At 29.2% G+C, this 7,488-nt stretch overlaps 1 long non-coding RNA gene across 1 annotated transcript; it reads left to right on the forward strand.

Moving 5' to 3' along the window:
- Window positions 1–6,731: 6,731 nt before the first annotated feature.
- Window positions 6,732–7,264, forward strand: LOC147075737 (uncharacterized). The gene is made up of 2 exons (XR_015069957.1): window positions 6,732–6,886; window positions 7,043–7,264. It is a non-coding gene; the product is annotated as an uncharacterized LOC147075737 (long non-coding RNA).
- The last annotated feature ends 224 nt before the right edge of the window (window positions 7,265–7,488 follow it).

Consider the following 7,488-nt stretch of genomic DNA (forward strand, 5'->3'; position numbering starts at 1 on the left):
AAATTGCGTTGCGGTTCGTTAGATTGAGATAATTATGTATGAATGTATCTTTTAAAGTTTTTCTCAAAATTAGAAATTAACGAAGTTATGTTATGCCGGGCGTGCAAGGGTTAAAAATAAAATTTATGACATCCCTAAATTTCTTTAAATTTTCTTTTTTTGTGTCGATACGTCCGTGTCTAAATGCATTGTCTAAACACTCCAAATAATTGCATATTTACATGAAAAAAGTAACTGCAGCTGCAAGTTATAAAAAAATTGTGCCTTTGCTGACATTGTTTGAAAACCTTTTGTACTTAAATAACTTAAATTCAATAAAAAATAAAGTAGGCACCTACATATTTGTATAATAATTTCTAACGTATGAAACATCTCAGTACAGTCTCGCTTTTACATTTGACTGGTATGTATTGCCAATTTACTTACCTACTAATGTATTACTTATATTTTATTGTGAGTGATAAAACAAATTTATTTTCATCGCCATCTAATCGCCGTGTTAATTTTATACCCACGTATATTTTTGCGGGCAAATGAATTGAGTTTTCGGTGGTAAAATTAATATGATAAAGTTAGGTAATTTAAATCGTAAAATTCCACTAAAATATACTTATTAGTGATAATCGCTCTTTTTAAAGAACATTTTGTATTATTTAAATTTGTTCTCTTAAAATTTGGTTAAACATCTCAGCAGGCGATACCTTTCTATATATTGCATATATATTTTTTGTCGTTGGTATCCAAACTGATTTAACATAATGCTGTTGACCAGTGGCCACAAGCAGAATTATAATTAGAATTTACAATAAGAATTATAATTTTGAAAATGATAAATATGAGTGGATATTTATAAATTTAACGAAGGCTTAATTAAGTAGTAGGTACTTCGTGTAAATCTGCTAAAACATTAAGAATTCACTCCGATAAGCATTTAAGATCGACAATACAGTGGAAACAGGGTTTTCTGATTCAATGTCATTTCAACAATTGACTCGTGTTAAAAAATATTTATAACGTGTCGTAAACCCATATTTTTACAATGAATAATGAATGAATGCACCAAAAATGTTTTTGGTATGAAACTATTGAATAGCCTACCGTAATTAGTTTATTTTTAAGGGACGTTTATATTGTGTTATAATTACATACGTTGTAACAAACGTTACATACATACTTCGAAATATTTTATGGCATTGCTATGGTAATAAACAAAAATTTCTAGGCGTTGCCATGGTAAAAAATTTAAAATAAACAAACGTCACATCATACTTCTAAATATTTTATGGCGTTGCTATGGTAATAAACAAAAATTTATAGGCAATGCCATGGTAACAAATTAATTATTAAAAAACGTCACAAACATACTTCTAAATATTTCATAGCGTTGCTATGGTAATGAACAATAATTTCTAGGCAATTCCAGGGTAACAAATTTATAAAAAACAAACTTCACATACATACTTCTAAATATTTAATGGCGTTACTATGGTAATAAACATAAATTTCGAGGCGTTGCCATGGTAACAAATTTATGATAAACAAATGTTACATACCTACTTCTAAATATTTTATGGCGTTGCTATGGTAATAAACAAAAATTTCCGGGCATTGCCATGGTAACAAATTTATAATAAACAAACGTCACATACATACTTCTAATTATTTTATGGAGATACTGGTAATAAACAAAAATTTCTAGGCGTGGCCATATTAAAAAAAATATAATAAACAAACGTGGCATACATATTTCGAAATATTTTATGGCGTTGCTATGGTAATAAACAAAAATTTCTAAGCGTTGCCATGGTAACAAATTTATAATAAACAAACGTCTCATACATACTTTTAAATATTTAATGGCGTTGCTATGGTAATAAATAAAAATTTATAAGCGTTGTCATGGTAACAAATTTAAAATAAACAAACGTTACACACATACTTTGAAATATTTATGGCGTTGATATGGTAATAAACAAAAATTTTAAGGCGTTGCCATGGTAACAAATTTATAATAAACAAACGTCACGTACATACTTCGATATATTTTGTGGCGTTGCTATGGTTATAAACAAAAACTTTCGAGCGTTGCCATGGTAACAAAATTATAATTTACAAACGTCACATACATGCTTCTAAATATTTTATGGCGTTGCTATGGTAATAAACAAAAAATTCTAGACGTTGCCATGGTAACAAATTTATATTAAACAAATGTAACATACATACTTCGAAATATTTATGGCGTTGCTATGGTAATAAACAAAAGTTTCTAGGCGTTGCCATGGTAAAAAAAATATAATAAACAAACGTGGCATACATACTTCGAAATATTTTATGGCGTTGCTATGGTAATAAACAAAAATTTCTAGGCGTTGCCACAGTAGAAAATTTAAAATAAACAAACGTCACATACATACTTCTAAATATTTTATGGCGTTGCTATGGTAATAAACAAAAATTTCCAGGCGTTGCCATGGTAACAAATTTATAATAAACAAACGATACATACATACTTCGAAATAGTTTATAGCGTTGCTATGGTAATAAACAAAAATTTCTAGGCGTTGCCATGGTAACAAATTTATAATTAACAAACGTCACATACATACTTCTAAATATTTTATGGCGTTGCTATGGTAATAAACAAAAATTTCCAGGCGTTGCCATAGTAACAAATTTATAATAAAAAAACGTCACATACATACTTCTAAATATTTTATGGCGTTGCTATGGTAATAAACAAAAATTTCTAGGCGTTCTCATGGTAACACAATTACAATAAAGAAACGTTAGATACATATTTCGAAATATTTTATGGCGTTGCTATGGTAATAAACAAAAATTTCCAGGCGTTGCCATAGTAACAAATTTATAATAAAAAACGTCACATACATACTTCTAAATATTTTATGGCGTTGCTATGGTAATAAACAAAAATTTCTAGGCGTTCTCATGGTAACACAATTACAATAAAGAAACGTTAGATACATACTTCGAAATATTTTATGGCGTTGCTATGGTAATAAACAAAAATTTTGAGGCGTTGCATAGTTACAAATTTATAATAAACAAACGTGGCATACATACTTCTTAATATTTAATGGCGTTGTTATGGTATTGAACAATAATTTCTAGGCGTTGCCATGGTAACAAATTTATAATAAACAAACGTCACATACATACTTCTAAAAAAATTATGGCGTTGCTATGGTAATAAACAAAAATTTCTAGGCGTTGCCATAGTAACAAATTTACAATTAATAAACGTTACATACATACTTCGAAATATTTTATGGCGTTGCTATGGTAATAAACAAAAATTTCTAAGCATTGCCATGGTAACAAATATATAATAAACAAACGTAACCTACATACTCCAAAATATTTTATGGCGTTGCTATGGTAACAAATTTATAATAAACGAACGTCACATACATACTTCTAAATATTTTATGGCGTTGATATGGTAATAAACCAAAATTTCTAGGCGTTGCTATGGTAACAAATTTATAATTAACAAACGTCACATACATCTATAAAATTTATGGCGTTGCTATGGTTATAAACAAAAATTTCTAGGCGTTGCCATGGTAACAAATTTATAATTAATAAACGTTACATACATACTTCGAAATATTTAATGGCGTTGCTATGGTAATAAACAAAAATTTCTAGGCGTTGCCATGGAAACAAATTTATAATTAACAAACGTTTCATGCACATTTCGAAATATTTAATGGCGTTGCTATGGTAATAAACAAAAATTTTGAGGCGTTTCCATGGTAACAAATTTACAATAAACAAAATAAATGTCACATACATACTTAGACGGCTAAAAAGTTACGTAAAAACGCAGGTTTTTTCACTTCAAAAATACAATTTTTAACCTTTTTTTCATTTTAAATACACGCCTAGAAAGACAACAAAACACATGTTTTTTTTTACGTTACAAAGATTTCATGTTGAAGATAACCCTTGTTTTTCACGGTTAAATTATGTGCGTTTTCAGTCTCTTTCCAAAAAATTTTTTCATCTTGAAAGACGGCTTAAAAGTTACGCAAAAAAGCATGTTTTATCACATTAAAAATACATTCGTTTTGCGGAGTTTTTTAAAGCCTTTTTTCATGTTAAATACACGCCTAAAAAGACACCAAAAGAACATGGGTTTTCACGTAAAAAAGATTTCATGTTGAAAAAAACCCATGTTTTTCGGGGTTAAATTAGGTCCGTTTTCTGATTCTTTCTAGGCATTTTTTCATATTAAAAGACGGCTAAAAAGTCACGCAAAAAACATTTTTTATCAATTTAAAAATACATTCGTTTTTCGGAGTCTTTTAAAGCCTTTTTTTCATGTAAAAAAGATTTCATGTTGAAAAAAACCCATTCATGTTAACACGCAAAAAGCATGTTTTATCACGTTAAAAATACATTCGGCTTTCGTAGTCTTTGAAGGCTTTTTTTTGTTAAATACACGCCTAATAAGATACCAAAAACATGTTTTTTCATGTAAAAAAGATTTCATGTTGAAAAAAAAACCATGTTTTTCAGGGTTAAATTACGTGCGTTTTCACAGACTCTTTCTAAGCAATTTTTTATGTGAAAAGATGGCTTAAAAGTCACGCAAAAAAGCATGTTTTATTACGTTAAAAATACATTCGTTTTTCGGAGTCTTTTAAGGCCTTTTTTTCATGTTAAATACACGCCTAAAAACATACCAGAAGCACATGTTTTTTTTACGTAAAAAAGATTCCATGTTGAAAAAAAACCCATGTTTTTCAGGGTTAAATTACGTGCGTTTTCAGACTCTTTCTAGGCAAGTTGTACTGTAATCGGATGAATGGAATAGGAACGCATACGAATAGAAGAATACAGAATTGAAGAAGAAGAAGAATATTGTTGTACTAATTCAGAAACCTTTGCGGGTGTTACCACAACAACTGACGAAGGTTTCATCAGTGATGCCAACCGTACTATAATTATAGTACAATACTATAATTTTGATTCCGCGAAAAATGTAAAATACTATAATTTACGCCAAATATACCAAAATACTATAATTTTAAAGGATTTAAGACGAAAAATGTTCCAATACTATATATTTTTTAGAAATACTATAATTTTTACCCCTTCGTACTATAATCAGCATAAAAAAAGATGGCAGCACTGGGTTTCATCGCAATCGGATGAATGGTATAGGAACCATATGAATAAAAGAAGATATAATGAATAAGAAGAAGAAGATAGTTTTCTAATTCAGAAACCTTTGCGGGTGTGCACACAACAACTCACCAAAATTTCATCGCAATCGGATGAATGGTATAGGAACGCATAGGACAGACAAACAGACTTTCATTATTATGTATAAGATATAGTCTATAATCTGCGCGCAAGTACAAGCAATAAGTTGACAAAGTTTTATTGCAATCGGATGAACGGTATGGCAGCGCATATAATACGAACAAACAAACAAACAAATATTGATTTTTATATTATAGATTATAATCAGGGAATCGATATCGCAAAATTATAAGTATTTTTTTTTATATACTAGGTTATACTAGGGAAATTATCTAAAAGTAGGTATGATATATCTATAGTCTTAGAGGTATAGACTTAATACGTGCGTATAAGTTCAAGTAGCGTAGAGATTTATATTTATTAATGTGTATTATTTCAGCATAAGAAACATGATATCAAAATATATTTAGTGGAAACTATACGATCGGAGTATTTTTGTTGTTTAATTATTCTTATGTACGTATATTATTTTAATGTATTTTAAAATCCGATTTTTAAGAATACTTAATAACATGATACAATAAGATCACAGTGTTTTAAAATTATATAGGGAATCGATATTGCAAAATTATAACTATTATTTTATGTGGTGAACGTGATAACGCAAGTCCACACAGATGTATGCTACTTAATAACATCCCTCGTTCGCTTAGGATGAATTAGCCACCCCCACTCTCCGTGAAATGACAGCGTATGTTGGTTGTTCCATTTAAAACAGATCGAGACACGCCATGGTTTGGTTATGACGTACATTTATCGATGTCCGATATTATACACGATTATAAGATAATTGCATGTAATATACACAGAATAAAATGTTAAACGATGACTAAACAGTATTTAAAAACATACTTTACCTTTTGAAGCAATCAATTAGCTTTTAAAATGCCAATTTTCTATCGGTCCACTGAGTGGACAGCATGGGAACGCGCGTAATTTTTTTACCATGGTAAGAGAAAGGTTAAGATATACGTTTAATATATTTCCAAAAAATATACTTATTAGTATATTTTTTTAAATATAGGTATATTAGGTTTTATTTTTGCTAAAAAATCTGCGACCCAGTCAGATACTGCCATAATAATATCGTGAGGCATAGAAAAGGTTAATGGAAGCAATCTTAATCGTATATTATACATTATCGTTAGCAATGTGGTACACTGGATGAATAATGATCACTGTGGCTGCCCATCGTGAATCTCAAACATGCCTAATTTATTTAAGTAATACCTAGGTACATAGCATTAAGTTGAACTTACAATGTAAACTATATCATTGTACGCTTCATCAAATAATATTTCAACACGTAGGCCAGAAGTCACCTTCGTCATCATCCAGACAAAGTAACCTTTGGTTCACACGCAAGCCTGCAATATTTTTTATCAAATCGCGTAATTCGCGAATTCGTGACCTTAGAACAATAAGGTATGGTTTCTAGAATACGTCATAATTTCATATATATTCTCCTTTTTATTATTCAGGTAGGTGGAAGTACTTGGAGGAGTATGTTGTTTGCGAAGAAAACATAGATGTTGGCGATGATATTGACTAAATAATAATAGTTGCAATAGCTCTTTTCATAAACTATGTAATTATTACTTCATGAAACACTGCAGTGACAATACAATGATATCTTTATTAAGTTTCATTTAAAATTCGAGTAATTTGAGAGGTTTTGTAATAATAGTTTTGTGAAAGTATTTTTTTTATGCCAGTCTATTACCATAAAAACTTTTATTTTCAGAGCTGTGAAGTTATGTGAGTACACTGGAGAGTTCATCATGGATCATATTATGAATTCTAACAACAAAAACCTTGAAAGTGAAGATACTTTCCTGTCATTTTATAAACTATTAATATTGTTCTAAATCTCAGTATTATGCAACATTTTTTTATATCACGTCCTGTCATTTTTCATAAACTATGATTAATTTAATGTTGTTCTAATAAAGAATTAATCGAAAAAGGTATTTTTATTCAATTTTAAACACAATAATTAAGCCCTATAGCAAAACATTTTCACAACATCAAGGTTCAATAATCAGATAGAACTTTGTTGCTCTGATTTTTTTCGATTTTCAGAGCAATTAAGTTCCATCACAATGTCTGGATCAAATAATATCAGATATATTTAGTATAAAATGCTTTGAAAATACAAACATAATGCAATAATAATAATATTGTTATCTA

Source organism: Rhyacophila brunnea, unplaced genomic scaffold (genome assembly GCF_057557595.1).
Source record: "Rhyacophila brunnea isolate RB1 unplaced genomic scaffold, BYU_Rbru_1.0 scaffold_14, whole genome shotgun sequence".
Taxonomy (NCBI): domain Eukaryota; kingdom Metazoa; phylum Arthropoda; class Insecta; order Trichoptera; family Rhyacophilidae; genus Rhyacophila; species Rhyacophila brunnea.